Raw genomic sequence first — 19,329 nt, forward strand, 5'->3', positions numbered from 1 at the left:
TTGATTTATCTGAGACAACTGTGCAGCACATAATTCAAAGCTAAGTATCCCACTCAAGGGCCCAATGTCCTTCTGGGCTTCAAATCTTACCTAAATTTCTGTTTCATACTTATATTTCACCTATATACTCTTGTAAATATCGCAGGTTGCCAATAACATTATTCATCCTGCAGAATGATTCCTAACCCAAATCAAAGCTATTATTAAACCTAACCATACACTCTTCCCTTAATATAACTTACAGAAGAGCAGGGACAGAGTTGGTCTTACAATATAGCAATGTAGGTGATCTTCCACCTGCTGAGAAACTCAAAGATCCATGAAGAAATGATCCTTGGAGAAGATATAGGCAGCTATGTAGGACCTGAGAGAGCAATAGTCATCTTCCATGGCAAACAACCAGGTCAGGATGAACGGATGTGTCTGAATCAGCCTCTCTCTTCTTATTGTAGAGAAGATGGACCAAACAAGGCCTGTGTGGAGAGCAGTTCCCAGGTGCCAATGGTTGATATACCATTCTAACTTCTGAATGTGTCACAGGATGTAGGGGGAGTCTCCATGTCATGGGAACCTTGGAAGCATCTGTTAGGACAAAGTGGTTACCAAGGCAATGACCTCATTCAGTTCCTGAAGAAAGTGACCTACCTCACTTCTTTGGTGATGCAATTCTCTGAACTTGGGAAACAGGAAGCCAAGCACCCCGACCCATCCCAGTCCCAGTCCCAGTGGGCTCACTTGTTTGGATTTACCAAGGACAGAGTCAGTCTTTCTTGGTAAATGCTGATCTGTGGATGGCTAAATGCCAGGAAAGCTCTAAAGAGGGGCCTTCCTGAGAAAGCAGGTAGTGACTCACTGATGGCTCCTGACAACTTTACAGAGTTGGTAATGGAGACCAGATCTGAGACAGGACAGGACATTTCATGGGAACATAGTATGGCCAATCAGTCTGAGGACACTCCAGATAGTCACAGACCTACTTGGGTAAAGAAGGTGCCTTTGTGGGTGTGGATGTGAGTTTCTGGTTTTGTCACATGTTATGAGAATAGGTAGGAAAGACAGTTTCTTTGGTTTGGAGGGGACTGTTTTCAATAAGTCATTTGACATTGTGAGTGTTTCTTTGTCTGTGTATCCCACTGTATTTGTGGTTGTAGACATTTGAAAAGCGAATGAATCAATGGTTGTGTCCTGTCTAGTAGAAAGCTTCCCAGCATTCATCCTGCCCAATTTAAGAATGGAGAGTGGCTTGCCTTACGTATGGTCAACACCTAATATCTTCCTAAGTTCCTGTTTCTTCGTGAATTCTGGCCACTCTCCGGAATAAGCTCATGGATTTTTGTCCAAGATATGTACCACCACAAGGCTCTGTGACATGGCCATGTACTGGATAGCTGAAGGGAATGGGAGCATCTCAGAATACTCAGATATCAGTGTAACCAGGAAAGTCTCAGTGGAGAAACCCTGCTTTGGGTCATTTGCTTACTTATGTTTCTATTACCCTGAATTTCAGGAAGGTCTTTGCCTCAGGGCACCCTTTGTGAAGCCTGAAGAAAACTGTTTTCATATGGAAATGAATGGGCATCACCTGTGGCTCTTTGCTTAATTGCTTTGGAATGGGATGTGCTTGAATAAGCCTATTGTCCTTGTGTGACAATAGATTCTGTGCCTTAGATTCTGAGCACCTGATGGATCTAAATAAAGATCCCATGTGCTTCCAAAATCAAAATGGCCAAAAGAGCAGTCACTGTGGATGACTTTTTTGCCTTCTTAGGTTAGGTTTCTGACCTCCATCAAATGAGAATAGGGATCTTTTGGGTCAAATGCGTTCTTCAAATCCCTGCAGAGGCTATCCCATATATGCTTGGGTTTTCTCATGACTCCAAATCACGTAAAAAATCTATACCTGACAGCCAGTAGGCTTCAAATTGGAAAAGCGGAACACTTTAACAGCAGGAATATTTGATCACTCCTGGTTCACAGGAAGAGTGCCCAGGCCACCATGATTTTAGGCAAATGAGGGGCAAGTGAGCTGATTTTGGACACATTCTTGGCCTCACCTCTCATAGAAACCTCCAGCCAGAAGGTATGATGAGTGTCTATATGGAAGAAGATGAGTGTCATATGGCAGTATTTTGGATTTAAGCGAAGAAGACAGAGAACTCAAATTACTGACATATGGGATGAAAAAGGCAATATCAAAAAAGATGCTACAGAAATACCGAAGACAATTAGAAATTATTTTGAGAACCTATATTCCAATAAAATAGAAAATAGTGAAGACATTGGTAAATTTCTTAAGTCATATGATTTGCACAGACTGAGTCAGGAGGATACACACAATTTAAACAGACCAATATCAATGGATGAAATAGAAGAAGCAATCAAAAGACTACCAACCAAGAAAAGCCCAGGTTCGGATGGGTATACAGTGGAGTTTTAAAAAACCTTTAAAGAAGAATTAATACCAATACTTTTCAAGATATTTCAGGAAATAGAAAAAGAGGGAGCTCTGTCAAATTCATTCTATGAGGACAACATCACTCTGATTCCAAAACCAGACAAAGACACCTCAAAGAAAGGAAACTACAGACCAATATCTCTGATGAACCTAGATGCAAGAATCCTCATTAAATTCTGGCGAATCGGATACAAAGGCACATCAAAAAAATTGTGCACCATGATCAGTTAGGATTCATCCCTGGGATGCAAGGACGGTTCAATATATGGAAATCAATAAATGTTATTCACAACATCAATGGACTTAAAGATAAGAACCATATGATCATCTCCATAGATGCAGAAAAATCATTCGACAAAGTAAAGCATCCCTTTATGTTCAAAACATTAGAAAAACTAGGGATAACAGGAACTTACCTCGACATTGTAAAAGCTATCTATGCTAAACCTCAGGCTAGCATCATTCTGAATGGAGAAAAATTAAAGGCATTCCCTCTAAAATCTGGTACAAGACAGGGATGTCCTCTATCACCACTTCTATTCAAAATTGTTCTCGGAACACTGGCCACAGTAATTAGACAGATGAAAAAAATTGAAGGCATAAAAATAGGAAAAAAAGAACTTAAATTATCGCTATTTGCGGATGACATGATTCTATATATAGAAAACCCAAAAGGTTCTACAAAAAACTACTAAAACTAATAAATGAATTCAGCAATGTTGCAGGATATAAAATCAACATGCATAAATTGAAGGCATTTCTGTATATCAGTGACAAAACTTCTGAAACAGAAATGAGGAAAAACACTTCATTCACAATATTCTCAAAAAAAAAAAAAACTTGGGAATCAACCAAACAAAAGAGGTGAAAGATTTATACAATGCAAACTACAGAACCCTAAAAAGAGAAGTAGAATAAGATCTTAGAAGATGGAAAATATACCCTGTTCATGCATAGGCAGAACTAACATCATCAAAATGGTGATATTACCAAAAGTTATCTATAGGTTTAACACAATGCCAATCAAAATCCCAACGGCATTTCTTGTAGAAATAGAGAAAGCAATCATGAAATTCATATGGAAAAATAAAAGACCCAGAATAGCAAAAGCAATTCTAAGCAGGGAGTGTGAATCAGGCGGTATAGCGATACCAGATTTCAAACTATATTACAGAGCAATAGTAACAAAAACAGCATGGTACTGGTACCAAAACAGGAAGGTGGACCAATGGTACAGAATGGAGGTCACAGAGACTTATCTGAAAAGCTTCAACTGTCTTATATTTAATAAAGGAGCTAAAAGCATGCAAGGGAGAAAGGATAGCATCTTCAACAAATGGTGCTGGGAAAACTGAAAATCCATATGTAACAAAATGAAACTGAATCCCTTTCTTTCGCCATGCACAAAAGTTATATCAAAATGGATCAAAGAGCTTGATATCAAATCAGAGACATGGCGTCTGATAGGAGAAAAATTGGCTACGATCTACATACTGTGGTGTCGGGCTCCAATTTCCTCAATAGGACCCCCATAGCACAAGAGTTAATAACTAGAATCAACAAATGGGACTTACTCAAACTAAAAAAGGATTTTCTCAGCAAAAAAACAATAAGAGAGGTAAATAGGGAGCCTACATCCTGGGAACAAATCTCTATTCCTCACACTTCAGATAGAGCCCTAATATCCAGAGTATACAAAGAACTCAAAAAATTAGACAATAAGGTAACAAATAACACAATCAACAAGTGGGCCAAGGACCTGAACAGACACTTCTCAGAGAAGGACATACAATCAATCAACAAGTACATGAAAAAATGCTCACCATCTCCAGCAGTAAGAGAAATGCAAATCAAAACAACCCTAAAATACCATCTCACTCCAGTAAGATTGGCAGCCATTATGAAGCAAAACAACAACAAGTGCTGGTGAGGATGTGGGGAAAGAGGTACACTTGTACATTGCTGGTGGGACTGCAAATTGGTGTAGTCTATTTGGAAGGCAGTATGGAGATTTCTTCGAAAGCTGGGAATCGAACCACCATTTGACCCACGTATTCCCCTTCTCATTCAAATCCCTAAATACGTAAAAAGAGCATGCTACAGGGAGACTGCTACATCGATGTTCATAGCAGAAAAGTTCACAATAGTAAGACTGTGGAACCAACCTAGATGCCGTTCAATAAATGGGATGTGAGGTGGGAGGGAAAGTGAGAGAGAAGGGAAATTGCATGGAATTGGAAGGAGACCATCAGGGTTATACAAAATTACATACAAGAGGAAGTGAGGGGAAAGGGAAAAATAATTCAAGGGGGAGAAATTTATTACAGTAGAGGGATTAGAGAGAGAAGAGGGGATGAGAGGGGAGGGGAGATAGTAGAGGATAGGAAAGGCAGAAGAATACAACAAACACTTGTATGGCAATATGTGAATCAATGGATGTGTAACTGATGTGATTCTGCAATCTGTATATGGGGTAAAAATAGGAGTTCATAACCCACTTGAATCAAAGTGTGAAATATGATACATCAAGAACAATGTAATGTTTTGAACAATCATAAATAAGAATTAAAAAAAAAGAAAACTAACTTCGGTGAATGATGCACGCGAATCCGAATATTTCTACTGTAACTGACCCAGTTTAACATCAATGCAAGTAGATTCCAATAGGACATGATGTATATTTTGACGTTCATTTTTATTCAACACTGGTTTATTACTATTTCGTCAGTTTATGCACATTATAGGATATATATTTCATCCACAATTTAGCAAATTTATATGCATTTGTTTCACTTTCAATCACTTCCTGCTTCAGAACACATGTATTCCTCCATATTTCATGACTGGTCTTTTCATGAGACTTCTTACCAAACACAGTATTTTCCATTTCCATAATCACTTTTAAAGCAAAACTCACACACACTTCATGATTAACAATATCCCTAAGATTACCATTAGATACATAACTGGTTGGAATGAGTGATTTTATGTCAATTTATGATTTCTTATATATTTTCAGATATCAATTCAATCTATTATTTATAGTGGAACCAGTTATATTATTTATTCACAGTATGTTCTATTCATGAATTATCTCTATATTCATAGACACAGGGTACACCACTTTGTACCCCCAATACTAATTTATATGTCTTCAAATATTGCTCCCAGAAATAGTGGAAGAAATACTCATGTAACATGATCTACATATACATTTTATCACAATAATTTTCTGGGCACAAAATGCAAAGGTCACACTTATGATTGTACCAAATCCTAAATGGAAAGTGAACATGGATTACTAAAAACATCCATGTCCACGTTGCCTAATGCTTTCAAATATCATTCCTATTGGTGACTACATATTTGTTTCTTCCTAAGATCATGTATTCAATCTCAATCCTGTTGAAAATGTCTAATCCTATCACATTATAATTGCCTGATTTTGTAATGTCTCTATTGATATCTTCTTTCCTATATTTTCCCCAGTTCATCATTGTGACTGACTCTTCACATGTGCTGAAATTTACATTCACTCTATAACCAAAACCCTATTGCTAAAGAACATTTGGTCCAAATTTTATACTCACTCTTCTTCCTTAACCTACTGACTGTCTTCATAATCCTACCGACTATCCCAATTTGAGTGGATGTTCTCTTCTACAATCAATCATCCAAGGTCCAAGGTCCTATGCCGTTGATTATTGATTTATCTGAGACAACTGTGCAGAACGTAATTAAAAGTTAAATATCCCAAACAAGGGCCTAATGCCCTTGTGGACTTCAAATCTTACAAAGATTTCTGTTTTCATACTTATATTTCACCTGTATATTCTTGTAATTATGGCAGTTTCCAAATACAATTATTTATCCAGCAGAATGATTACTAACCCAAAGTGAACATGTTATTAACCCTAACCATACACTGTTCCCTCAATCTAACTTTACAGAAGAGCAGGTACAGAGTTCGTCTTACAATACAGGAATGTAGGATATCTTCCACCTGCTGAGAACCTTTGAGATTCCATGCAGATTTGATCCCTGGAGAAGATGTAGGCAGCTATGAAGAACCTGAGAGAGCAAAACTCATCTTCCATGGCAAACAACCTTTTCAGGATGAAGGGTTGTGTCTGAATAAGCCTTTCTCTCTTTTTTTTTTTTTTTTTAGAGCTAGAAGTTTGAAACTTTTATTAAAGTTCTCTGAGAGTTTGTCCCTATTAAGTACCAAAATAATTCTCCTGTTTGGAATATTTTATACATTTGTGTTAGTCAACTTTCTGTTACTTTAACAAAATACTGAAAGAAACAACTTAAAGATGGAAAGATTTACTTTGGCCTGTGGTTTCAGTCCATGGTTGGCCAGCTCCATTGCTGGTTTCCTCAGATGAGGCAGAGCATCATGGTGGGCAGGGTATGGTAGAGCAGAATCATTTACCTCCTGGTAGCCAATAGCAGAGAAAAAAAGAGAGGAAGCAACCAGGAACAAAATATACCCTTCAAAGTCATGCACCCAGTGACCCACTCCCTTCGACTAGGTCCCATCTCTCTCCATTCAGCTCTGAATCCATCAATGGATTAATCATTAGAGCACTCATGATCCAATCACTTTCAGGAAGTCCCACCTCTGAACACTGCTTCACCAGGGACCCAACGCATTAGTCTTTAGGGGACAATGCAAATCCAGGTTATAACAACATTCCCAGACAGTTTATCATTATCTAATACATCAACACACACACAATTATATACCTTTTCCCTTGTATACATGCACATATATGTGTACACGGCAGGAGTCAGGGTCCATCATTTACCACATTTCTTCTCATTGTCCTTGTCTTTTGAGTCCTTTGTCTTACTCATTAATCTTTTGGCTAAAGTCCTTTCTCAAGGATTTTCCTCAAAGGGGTTAGCTGGGTGATATTTTCTATAAATCTTTGCATATCATCAAATTCCTTTTGTTTTGCCCTGGCAATTAATGATAACTAGAATAATGATAACTAACCGGGTGAAGGTTTCTGGTCTCAGTTCCTTTCTTTTATTTTTTTTTTCTGCCTTCCATTGCTGGAGATGAAAAATCTGATGCCAGCCAAATCCTTTTCCCCTTTTATGTTATTTGTATTTTTTTTTGAGGTTTGAAAAACTTTTTTTATTTTATTTTATTTTTTTTTTAATTTTTTTTAATTTTTTTTATTGGTTGTTCAAAACCCTACAAAGCTCTTGACATATCATATTTCATACATTAGCATACATTAGCTTCAAGTGAGTCATGAACTCCCTTTTTTACCCCAAGTAGAGATTGCAGAATCACATGGGTTACACATCCACATTTTTACATAATACCATACTAGTAACTGTTGTATTCTGCTGCCTTTCCTATCCTCTACTATCCCCCCTCCCCTCCCCTCCCATCTTCTCTCTCTACCTCTTCTTCTGTAATTCATTTCTCACCTTGTTTGTTTTCCCATTCCACTTACAACCTCTTATATGTAGAGAAGATGGACCAAACCAGGCCTGTGTGGAGAGCTGTTCCCGCAAACTGGTGCAGCCAATTTGGAAAGCAGTATGGAGATTATGGGGAAAGCTGGAAATGGAACCACAATTTGACCCAGCTATTGCCCTTTCCGGACTATTCCCTGAAGACCTTGAAAGACTGTACTAAAGGGATACTGCCACATCGATGTTCATAGCAGCACAATTCACAATTGCTACACTGTGAAACCAACCCAGTTGCCCTTCAGTAGATGAATGGATAAAAAAAAATGTGGCTTTTTTACACCATCGAGTATTATGCAGCACTAAAAAATGACAAAATCATGGAATTTGCAGGGAAATGGATGGTACTAGAGCAGACTATGCATAGTGAAGCTAGCCAATCCCTAAAAAACAAATACCTAATGTCTTCTTTGATATAATGAGAGCAAATAAGAACAGAGCAGGGAGGAAGAGCAGGAAGAAATGATTAACATTAAACAGCGATATGAGGTTGGAGTAAAAGGGAGAGAAAAGGAAAATTGCATGGTAATGGAGGGAGACCCTCATTGTTACACAAAATTACATATAAGAGGTTGTGAGGGGAATGGGAAAATAAACAAGGAGAGAAATGAATTAGAGTAGATGGGGTAGAGAGAGAAGACGGGCGGGAGAGGAGGGGGGATAGTAGAGTATAGGAAAGGTAGCAGAATACAACAGTAACTAATAGGGCATTATGTAAAAATGTGGATGTGTAACTGATGTGATTCTGCAATCTGTATTTTGGGTAAAAATGGGAGTTCATAAGCCACTTGTATCTAATGTATGAAATATAATATGTCAAGAGCTTTGTAATGTTTTGAACAACCAATAAAAGAAAAAAAAGGAGCAATATATGACAATCAAAATTCATCATGAAATATATATATTCCACAGATGCAAAAATATTCATTTAACAGAACATGGATTTATGTATAATGTTATTCAACTTGGAAGCTCACCCATAGGTTGAATTTTCAGTTCCAACGGCGTTTAGGAGGAGTGATCTCTTCTAACAATTTGTATCTGCCAATTCAGCCACCTCACAAGTATGTACGTGTGATACCAGATAGGATTCTCTATGTGCATATAAAAATACAAGTGCTGTATAGGCTACAGAGAAAGGGAGACAGGAATTCACATATTTGTTAACTTTAAAAACACATGTTGAGTTATTTCAACAAAAAATTGACTAGATTTATAACTCCTCCACTATATAATGCAAAAGGCAATTCCAACTACACAACATGCCTCCTCTGATCTGCTTGTATTTCTATTCTATTAGGATTATTATTCAGAGACTAGTAGGGTATGGGTTAGTGTCAGGGATTCAGTATTTCAAATGGAAAATTGGAAAATGAATCCAGTGTGTATGTAAATATGTGCTACACAAAAATCTTCCCACTCACATCCAGAGCAATGCCTTGTCATTACCTTTGCCCCAAGTAAGACACAATTAGTGTAGAAAAGTGTAAAAATCTGTGAATACATATCTGGAATGGAATATGCTCGGGAGTTCACAACCTTGGAAGTGGTAGAGGAGTTTAGAAAAGTAAGGGACAGGGTAAATACTCCACCAACATCGAGCTCTGCTGGCCTATGACTTCTTGGGAAACTGCCTCTGAGGTTGGGCACTTAAAATATATTTTGTTGTCATGAGCTTTAGCTTCCTTTGTAGTGAGACCATCAAACCTGGGTCTGCATCTATGTGACCTGGAAAACATAGTTTCTTATACTCCAATGAACATGAGGCAGCAGTGCTGAATTATCTCTTTGTAGGTAAACTGTGTCCACTGGAAGCTAAGTGTCTCCTGGTGGGGACTGTGAAGACATTTGCTCATCCTTCACTTTTTGTGGTGTTTCTTGCTGCTGCACTGGGAATATGGTTTTTGCTTCACAAAATACAAGGAGTTCAACTGGGGCAGAGTGCTGGAGGGAGTTCTGTAACGTGAGGTGTGTCTCATTTATTTGTTGCTTTTTCCTTTTTTTTTTTTTTGAAGAATGACCTCCAGGTGATGAATTTCCCTCTTAAATCTACTTTCATTGTGTCCCATAGATTCTGAAATGCTGTGTCTGTGTTTTCGTTTATCTCTAAGAATTTTTTGATTTCCTCCGTTATGTCTTCTGTAACTCATTGATCATTCTGTAACATACTGTTCATTTTCCATGTGATGTAGGATTTTTCCTTCCTTCTTTTATCATTGATTTACAGTTTCATTCCATTATGGTCAAAAAAATGCATGGTATTATCTCCACCTCTTTATATTTACTGAGGGTTGCGCTATGGCATAATATATGCTCTATTTTTGAGAAGGATGCATGTGTTGCTGAGAAAAAAGTATATCCACTTGATGATGGTTGGTATATTTTATATATTTCAGTTAAGTCTAGGTTATTGATTGTGATATTGAGTTCTATATTTTCTTTATTCAACTTTTGTTTGGAGGATCTGTCCAATGGTGACAGAGGTGTGTTGAAGTCACCCATAATTATTGTGTTGTTGTCTATTTGATTCCTGAACTTGAGGAGAATTTGTTTTATGAACATCGCAGCACCATTGTTTGGTGCATAAATATTGATAATTTTTATGTCTTGTTGGTGAATGATTCCTTTTAACAGTATATAATATCCATCCTTATCCCTTTTGAATAACTTAGTCTTGAAGTCAATTTTATTGGATGTGAGGATGGCCACCCCTGATTGCTTACGAGGACCATGTGCATGGTATATTTTTTCCCAACCTGTCACCTTCTGCCTGTGTATGCCTTTTCCATTCAAATGTGTCTCCTGGAGGCAACATATTGTTGGATTTGTTTTTTTAATTCAAGTTACCAGCCTATGTCGCTTTATTGGAGAGTATAACCATTAACGTTTCGAGTTACTATTGATATATGGTTTGTACTGCCAGCCATGTTTAATTATTTATCTTTTTTTTTAATTTAGTTTGTTTTTCCATGATTAGCTTTTCCTCCACCCTCTGTCATTAATGAGGCACTTCCCAAAGATAGTTTTGGTTGTTGTTTTTCATTTCTTCCTCGTGTAGTGTTTTGCTCAAGACATTTTGCAATGCTGGTTTTCTGGCTGCAAATTCTTTTAGATTTTGTTTATCATGAAATATTTTTATTTTGTTGTCATACCTGAAGCTTAATTTTGCTGGATACAGAATTATTGGTTGGTATCTATTGTCTTTCTGTATTTGAAATACGTTGTTCCAGGATCTTCTCGCTTTCAGTGTCTGTGATGAAAATATCTGTTGTTAACCTTATTGGTTTACCCCTGAATGTCATCTGCCTCCTTTCTCATGTAGCTTTTAATAATTTCTCTTTGTTCTGTTTATTGGATATCTTCATAACAATGTGTCTTGGCATTGTTCTACTGTGATTTTGTATGCTCGGTGTCCTGTATGCATCTACAATTTGTATATCCCTTTCTTTTTTTATTTTCTGGAAAGTTTTCTGTATTTATTTTATTCAGCAGGATACTCATTCCCTTGGTTTGAATCTCTGTACCTTCCTTTATCCAGATGACTCATAAGTTTGTTTTTTTTTATGTTATCCCATATCTCTTGGATGTTTTTCTCATGATTTTTGACCAGTTTTTTGGAGTTGGCTAGACTCTTTTCAAGATGATATATTTTGTCTTCATTACCTGATGTTCTGGCTTCTACTTGCTCCACTCTGTTAGTGATACTCTCAATTGAGTTTTTAATTTGGTTTATCGTTTCCTTCATTTCTAGAATTAATGTTTGATTTTCTTTATTATCTCTATCTCCTGATAAAGATGCTTAACTTCTTCTTTTATCTGTTTATGTAATTCATTTTCAATGTGTTCTTTCACTGTTTGGATTTGCTTTCTCATATCCTCTTTAAGATTCCATTCCATCTGTCTAAGGTATTTCTTGAGTTCTTTATATGACCATTTTTCTGATGATTCTATGTCCTCTTGATTATTTAGGCTATCCTTCATTGTTTGTAACTCCTTTTCATCCTTGCTTTTTTATGCTGCTCATGTTACTTCTTGTTCAGTTTGCTGAGTTACTGCTAACTCTTATTAATTTATTTGAAGCTTGGGAGGAAAGATAATAGTAGGGATGGGAAGAAGTCACTAATGAGAATGAGAGTAGGAAGGTAGAATTCAAGGAAGGGAGAATAAGAAAAATGAAAAGAAATGAAAAGACAAAAGAAAAAAAATGGAAAACAAATAAAGAAATAAATTTTTTAAAAATAATAATGATAATTAAAAAAATAAAAATTAAAATTTAAAATAATAATAGTAATAATAATAATAATAATAAAATTAAAAAATAAAAAAATAAAAACATTTAAAAAAGTTAAAGAACAATAACAAAAAATGAAAATGAAAGAAAAAGAAGAAAATAAAAATAAAAAATAATAATAATAATACATGCAGTAATAGAGTTCAATTAACTTCTCTTCCAGAAGGTGGAGCTCTGCGCATGGGGCCAAGCATCTCCTCTCAATAGGTGGGAAGCAATCACTGTGCAGCAACTCTTCCTTCCAGAGGAATTAAGTTATTGAAGGAAGTAACCTCACCTCACTTCTTTGGTGATGGAACTCTCTGAACTTGGGATCCGGGAAGCCAGGCACCCAGAGCCAGTCCCAGTCTCAGTCTCAGTGTTCTCACTTGCTTGGATTAACCAAGGACAGAGTCAGTATTTCTTGGTACCTACTGATGTGAGGATGGCCAAATGTCAGGAAAGCTCTGAAGATGGGCCTTTCCTGAGAAACCAGGTAGTGGATCACCGCTGGCTCATGACAACTTCACAGACATATAATTCATTCATAATGACTGAACTTTTTGCCATTTTGGTTTTGGATGCACACATGGGATCTTTCTTTAGATCCATCAGTTGCTGAGAATCTAAGCCACAGCCTCACACAGAGCCAAGAAACTGATCCAGACACATCCCTTTCCAAAGCAATTAAGCAAAGAGCCACAGGTGATGCCCATTCATTTCCATTTGAAAACTGTTTTCTTCAGCCTTCACAAAGGGGTGGCCTGAGGGAAAGACAATAGGTAGGCAAAAGGCCCAAAGCAGGTTATATCCACTGAGACTTTCGTGGTCACACTGATATCTGAGTTTTCTGATATGCTGCCCATTCCCTTCAGCTATCCAGTACATGGCCATGTCACAGACCTTGGGGTTGGTACATATCTTGGACACAAAACCATGTGCCTATTCTGGAGAGTGGCCAGAATTCAGAAAGAAAACAGGGACTTATGAAGGTAGTTGGTGTTGCCCATCCATAAGGCAAGCCACACTCCATTCATAAATTGGTCAGGATGAATGCTGGGAAGCTTTCTACTAGACAGGACACATCCATTGTTGCATTCTCTTTTCTCATGTCTACAACCACGGACACAGTGGGATACAGGGATACACACATAGAAACACTCACCTTGTCAAATGACTTACTAGAAACATTTCACTCCAAACCAAACAAACCGCCTCTCTGATCTGGTTTCTTTGCCAACTCTGTGAAGTTGTCAGGAAAAAAGTGTTGAGCAACTACCTGCTTTCTCAGGAAAAGTCCCTCTTCAGAGCTCTCCTGGCATTTGGCCATCCTCACAGCAGTAGTTACCGAGAAAGACTGACTCTGTCCTTGGCTAATCCAAACAAGTTAGCCCACTGGGACTGAGATTGGGACTGCCTCTTGGTGCCTGGCTTCTTGGATACCAAGTTCAGAAAGTTCCATCACCAAGGAAATGAGGTATGTCACTTTCTTTGGAACTGAATGAGGCCACTGCCTTGGCAACCACATTGTCCTAAGAGTTGCTTCCAAGGGTCCCATGATATGGAGGCTTCCCCTACTTCCCGTGACACTTTCAAAAGTTAGAATGGTATATCATCCATAGGCACCCAGGAACAGCTCTCCAAAGAGGCCTGGTTTGATCCATCTTCTGTACAATAAGAAGAGAGAGGCTGATTCAGACGCATTGCTTCATCCTGACCAGGATGCTTGCCATGGAATATGACTTTTGCTCTCTCAGGTCCTTCATACCAGCCTAGAACTTCTCTGGGTATCATTTCTGTATGGACCTTTCAGGGTCTCAGCAGGTAGAAGATCCCCTACTTTCCTGAATTGTAAGAACAACTCTGTCCCTGCTCTTCTGTAAAATGAGATTGAGGTAACAGTGTATGTTTAGGGTTAATAACAGGTTCGATTTGGGTTAAGAAATATTCTATGTGATGAATTATGTTATTGGGAACCTGCAATATTTACAAGAATATAGAGGTGAAATATAAGAATGAAAATAGAAAGCTAGGTATGATTTGAAGGCCAGAAGTGCATTGGCCCCTTGATTGGGATACTTAGCTTTGAATTATGTTCTCTAAAGATGTCTCAGATAATTCGATATACAATGGCATATGACCTTGTACCTAGGATGATTAAATGTAGAAGAGAACACCCAGTCAAAGAGGAATATTCGGTAGGATTAAGAAGATAGTCAGTAGGTTTAGGAAGAAGAGTGAGTATAGGATTTGGACCAAAAGTTCTTTAGCAATAGGGTTTCGGTTAGAGAGGGAATGTAAATGTCAGCACATAGGAAGAGTTAGTCATTATGATGAACTGGGGAAAATATGTAGAAAAGCAGATATCAATAGAGACATTATGAAATCAGGCAAAGTAAAAAGTGAGGAATAGGGTTAGATATTTTCAACAGGGTTGAGTTTGAATATGTAATCTTAGGAAGAAACAAATATGTTGTCCCCAAAAGGATTGAAATTTGAGAACATTAGGCAACCTGGACATGGATGTTTTTAGTAATCCATGTTCATTTTCCACTTTGGCTTGGTACAATCATAAGTGTGATCTTTACATTTTTTGTCCAGAATATTACTGTGATAAAATATATATGTAGATCAGGTGACATGAGTATATCTTCCACCATTTCTGGGAGCAATATATTGAAGACATAAAATTAGTATTGGGGGTACAAAGAGGTGTACCCTGTGTCTATGATTATAGAGATAAAGCATGAATAGGCCATACTGTGAATATATAATATTACTTGTTCCAACTTTAAATAATGGATTGAACTAATCTCTGAAAAATTACAGGAAATCTGAAATTGATATACAATCAGTCATTCCAACCAGTTATACATCTAATAGTAATATTAGTGTTTTGCTTTATCATGAAGAGTGTGTGAGTTTTGCTTCAAAACTAGTTTTGGAAATCGAAAATGAATTATATTGCCTACCTCTGTTAGGTTCCTGAAATCCATCAAGTGAGAATGGGGATCCTTTGGGTCAAATGAGTTCTTCAAATCTCTGCAGAGGTGCTTGGTTTTCTCATGACTCCAATTCACATAAAGAATCTAAACCCCACAGTCACAAGGCCTCAAATTGGAGAAACAGAACAGTATTAAGAGCAGGCCTATTTGATCACTCCTAGTACACAGGAAGGGTGTCCAGGCCACCCTGAAATTAGGCAAATGAGGTGCAAGGGAGATTTTTTGGACATTGTTTTGGCCTACGCCCCTCATGGAAAACTCCAGCCAGAGGTTAAGATGAGTGTCTATATGGGAGAAGATGAGGGCAATGTGGGAGTGTTTTGGTTTTAATTGTTTTCATTTAAGTCTCGGTTGGAAGAGTTTACTGGGTCCACCTGGGCTTGAACTTTGGTGTGATTCCCCTTAGAGACTGAGTTCTGGAACTGACCTCAGAGTAGAACTGCCATGAATTGTGTTGGGATTTTAGGTGGCCAGGTATGAGAGTTTTCCTTGGAACCTGAGATCTAGGCTCTGGGTGGCTTTGAATAGAGAACTGGGAATATCAGACAGGATATCACATGTTTTTTTTCTTAAAGACTCGGCAGCCATAATTGAGATTCAAAAGACACATGGACCTCACATTGTAGACCTCAATGGGCCTGGCTTCATGTGACCTTTTGGCCACTCCTGGGAAGCCTTGCCTGTGAGAGTGTTATATGTCTTTCATTGAAATTAGCTTCCTCACCATTTAATTGTTCCTGAATGAATTGAAACTCACAGTGCCTCCAACTTCATTTGTGTAAAATTGCTAGATAATTAAAATAAAATTTTAGAAATTACCATGACCAGATGGCACGGGAGAACCTTTGGTTGCCTTGTTTCTGATCATGAGTATACCAGACAGTGAGTTGATTGACTGGGTTTTAAGAAAATGGTGTAGAACGGAGATGCCAGTAAGTTGAAACCTGGTGAGTAGTGGGACTAGAGCAGTGTTATGGAAGTGTGTGATAAAACATCTGTGTTGGAGCCATGTGGATCTTCCATTGGCTTCCAAATTGCTTGTGACTGACATGGTGCAGTGAGGAGACCCATAAATATAAAGGCATCTTTTTATATGGAGAGGTTTAAGGGCAATGTTCAGAATCATGTTGCTATTGTCAAGGGGTCAAGCTAAGTGGGATAGAACCCTGGTTGGTGCAGACCCTGCCCACCACACTTGACAAAACTGCATCCAGCACTGTGTCCCATTTGAACTCGGTGTATTTGGTGAAGCAAATACCAAACTCCCAGTGCAGAAGCACGAAACACCACGAAAATTGGAGTATGACAAAATGGCTTCACAGTCCAAATGGTGAGACACTTAGGACTCAGTTGCCACAATTTACCTTCAAAGAGAGAATTCAGCACTGCTGCCTCATTTTCATTGGAAAATAAGTAACCATGCCTCCAGGTCACATAGATGCAGACCCAGCTTTGATGGTCTCACTACAAAGGAAGCTAAAGCTCCTGACAACAACATATATTTCAAGTGCCCAACCTCAGAGGCACATTCTCAAAAAGTCTTTAGGCCAGCAGAGCTCCATGTTTGTGGAGTGTTTAACCTGTCCCTTACTTTTAGAAACTACTCTACCACCTCCAAAGATGTGAAATCTGGAGCATTTTTATTCCACATAGATATTCACAGATTTTCTAACTCTTCTCCTCTAATTGTGTCTTACTTGAGGCGAAGGTAATGTTAAAGCATTGTTCTGGATTAGAGTGGGAAGATTTTTGTGTAGCATATAATTGAATACACATTGGATTCAATTTCCTAATTTCCATTAGAAATACTGAATCGCTGACACTAACCCATACACTACCAGACTCTGACTACTAATCCTAATATGATGGAGAAAAATAACCCAAACAGAATAGAAATACAAGCAGCTCAGAGGAGGCATGGTGTATAGTTGGGCTTGCCTTTTGCATGATACAGAGAAGCAGTTATAAATCTAGTCAATTGTTTGTTGAAATTGTTCTCCATGTGTTTTTAAAGTTAACAAATATGTGAATTCCTGTCTCTCTTTCTCTGTAGCCAATTCAGTACATGTATTTTTACATGCATATATAGAATCCTACCAGGTACCTCACGTACATTCCTGTGAGGTGGCTGTCTTGGCAGATAAAATTGAGAGAAGAGATCACTCCTTCTAAACCCTGTTGGAACTGAATATTCAACCTATGGGTGAGCTTCCTAGTTGAACAACATCATACATAAATCCATGATCAGTAAAATGAACATTTTTGGATCTGTGGATGATATATATTTTATGATGAATTTTGATTGACGTATATATTGGTAGTTTTTTTTTGTGTGTGTGTGTGTTTTGTTTCCCTCAACTGTTCTGTAAAACAACTTCAGAGAGATAGGTTAAAGATTCATGCAAAGCTCTGATGAAGGTTTCTAATATCTTAGTTTTTGTCTATTGCTGCTTCTAATTGGGTCATTTTTTGTGTCTCATGGACCAGGGAAGTGGTTCCTGTGCCCACCCCTGCAGCAATTCCTATTCCTAATAAAATGGCTAAAGTGAGGGATATATGTTACCAGTGGAAACGGGTTGTCTGCCCCCCTATTTGGTCTTCAAATGAACATGCATCATGATAGAGCACTCTGGGAAACATCTGCACCATTACACAATTAATCACATCTCTTGATCATTTCTTTAAAACATAAACAATGTTTAATTATATAGAATTATGCTGTTGTAGGGACGGCAAGGCAAGGCACCTAAGATAGCATCAAAGACAGCGAAACAGTTCTATTCGGTTGCAACCAGATTCAGAAGGCATTGCTTCTGTTGTAAACAATTAATCCCCTGAAACCCAAGTTTAGTTAGTTTCAGAACTTTGTACCCAACTTGTAAGGAAAGGGGCTCAGAAGTTCACTGTCTGCAGAAGTTCAAAAAAGCAGTTTTTGTTTCTGTTTTTTCTTCTATTCTGGGAAAGTTAACTTTTCAAAAACACCTGGGAGGGGGAGAGCATTTACTTCCGTTTCTTATTTTCACCCTGGCAGCTGTTACCATGGAGCCCTGTTGGTAACTTCTTTACCTTAGAAATGTAGCCATCTCTGTGAAGCCCCAGCTCAAGACCAGAGGCCTTGTTCACACATTTTGTGAAATACAAGTAAGGGGGTGTCGAGCTTAGGAGTGATGATTTTTTTAGCCAGTGGCCAAGGAAAACAGGGCAACATGAATAGAGGAAGATTATCTACATTGAACTCTTTTATAGGGACTCTTTTTCTAAAAGTCTTAAAGTCAACCATGGTGAAGACTTCTGGATAAGGTCAGTTAAGAATTTTCTGTGGGCCTGGTACAGAGGGGGAAGATGGGGAAGGTGGGGCTGGGAGCAGCTCCGAGAATCTGAGAATAAGGAAGGAGAGATGTAAAAAAAAGAATGGGAAAGGGGTTTGGGATTTTCCTAGCAACAAAAACTTGAGCAGTAGAACAGGCAGAGCAGAGGGGAAGATGGGAGTGAGTATCCCAAAATGCATGTGATGGACTTTAAATTCTTACTAAACTGTTTTCAGTGATAACAAAGCAACTTTAAATACCATTTTCATTACATCTTGGATAGGGGTGTGATGGCTCTCCTCAGCTGGTTTGAACTTTGTGTTAGCTGGTAATAGGACCTGGTGGTACCCGGTGAGGGCACTGACAGGAAAAGAGAGGAGTGAGTAGGTGGAGGGGTGCCTCAGTACAGGCTACAAGCAAGGGGGCAATGTTCTGAGAACAGGCAGAGGTTTGTGGTTTTGATCTAATAATTGGAGGGGAGAAATCAGGTTTCTGAGATGGGAGTGAGAGCAAAGACTCTGGAGCAGAAGGCTGAAGGTGAGAATCTATTGGATAAGCATAGTTCAGGTTGTGAGTGAAGGAGGTAAAAGGCCTCCACATAGGGGAATCTCCTTTCACCCTTTTGAGCACTTGCAGAAGTTAAAAAGGTCATGCAGAATTTGAGGATCTGGAGACCCCTCTGGGGGCCATAGGTTATGGTTATCTAATTGGTAATATGGCCAAGGCTGTGTACTGAATTTGATGAGGAGTTTGGGTTCCATCAGGCAGCCCCTGTATGCTCACATCCCCAAGACTTAC

The sequence above is a fragment of the Callospermophilus lateralis genome, unplaced genomic scaffold, assembly GCF_048772815.1.
Source record: "Callospermophilus lateralis isolate mCalLat2 unplaced genomic scaffold, mCalLat2.hap1 Scaffold_73, whole genome shotgun sequence".
NCBI classification, from domain to species: domain Eukaryota; kingdom Metazoa; phylum Chordata; class Mammalia; order Rodentia; family Sciuridae; genus Callospermophilus; species Callospermophilus lateralis.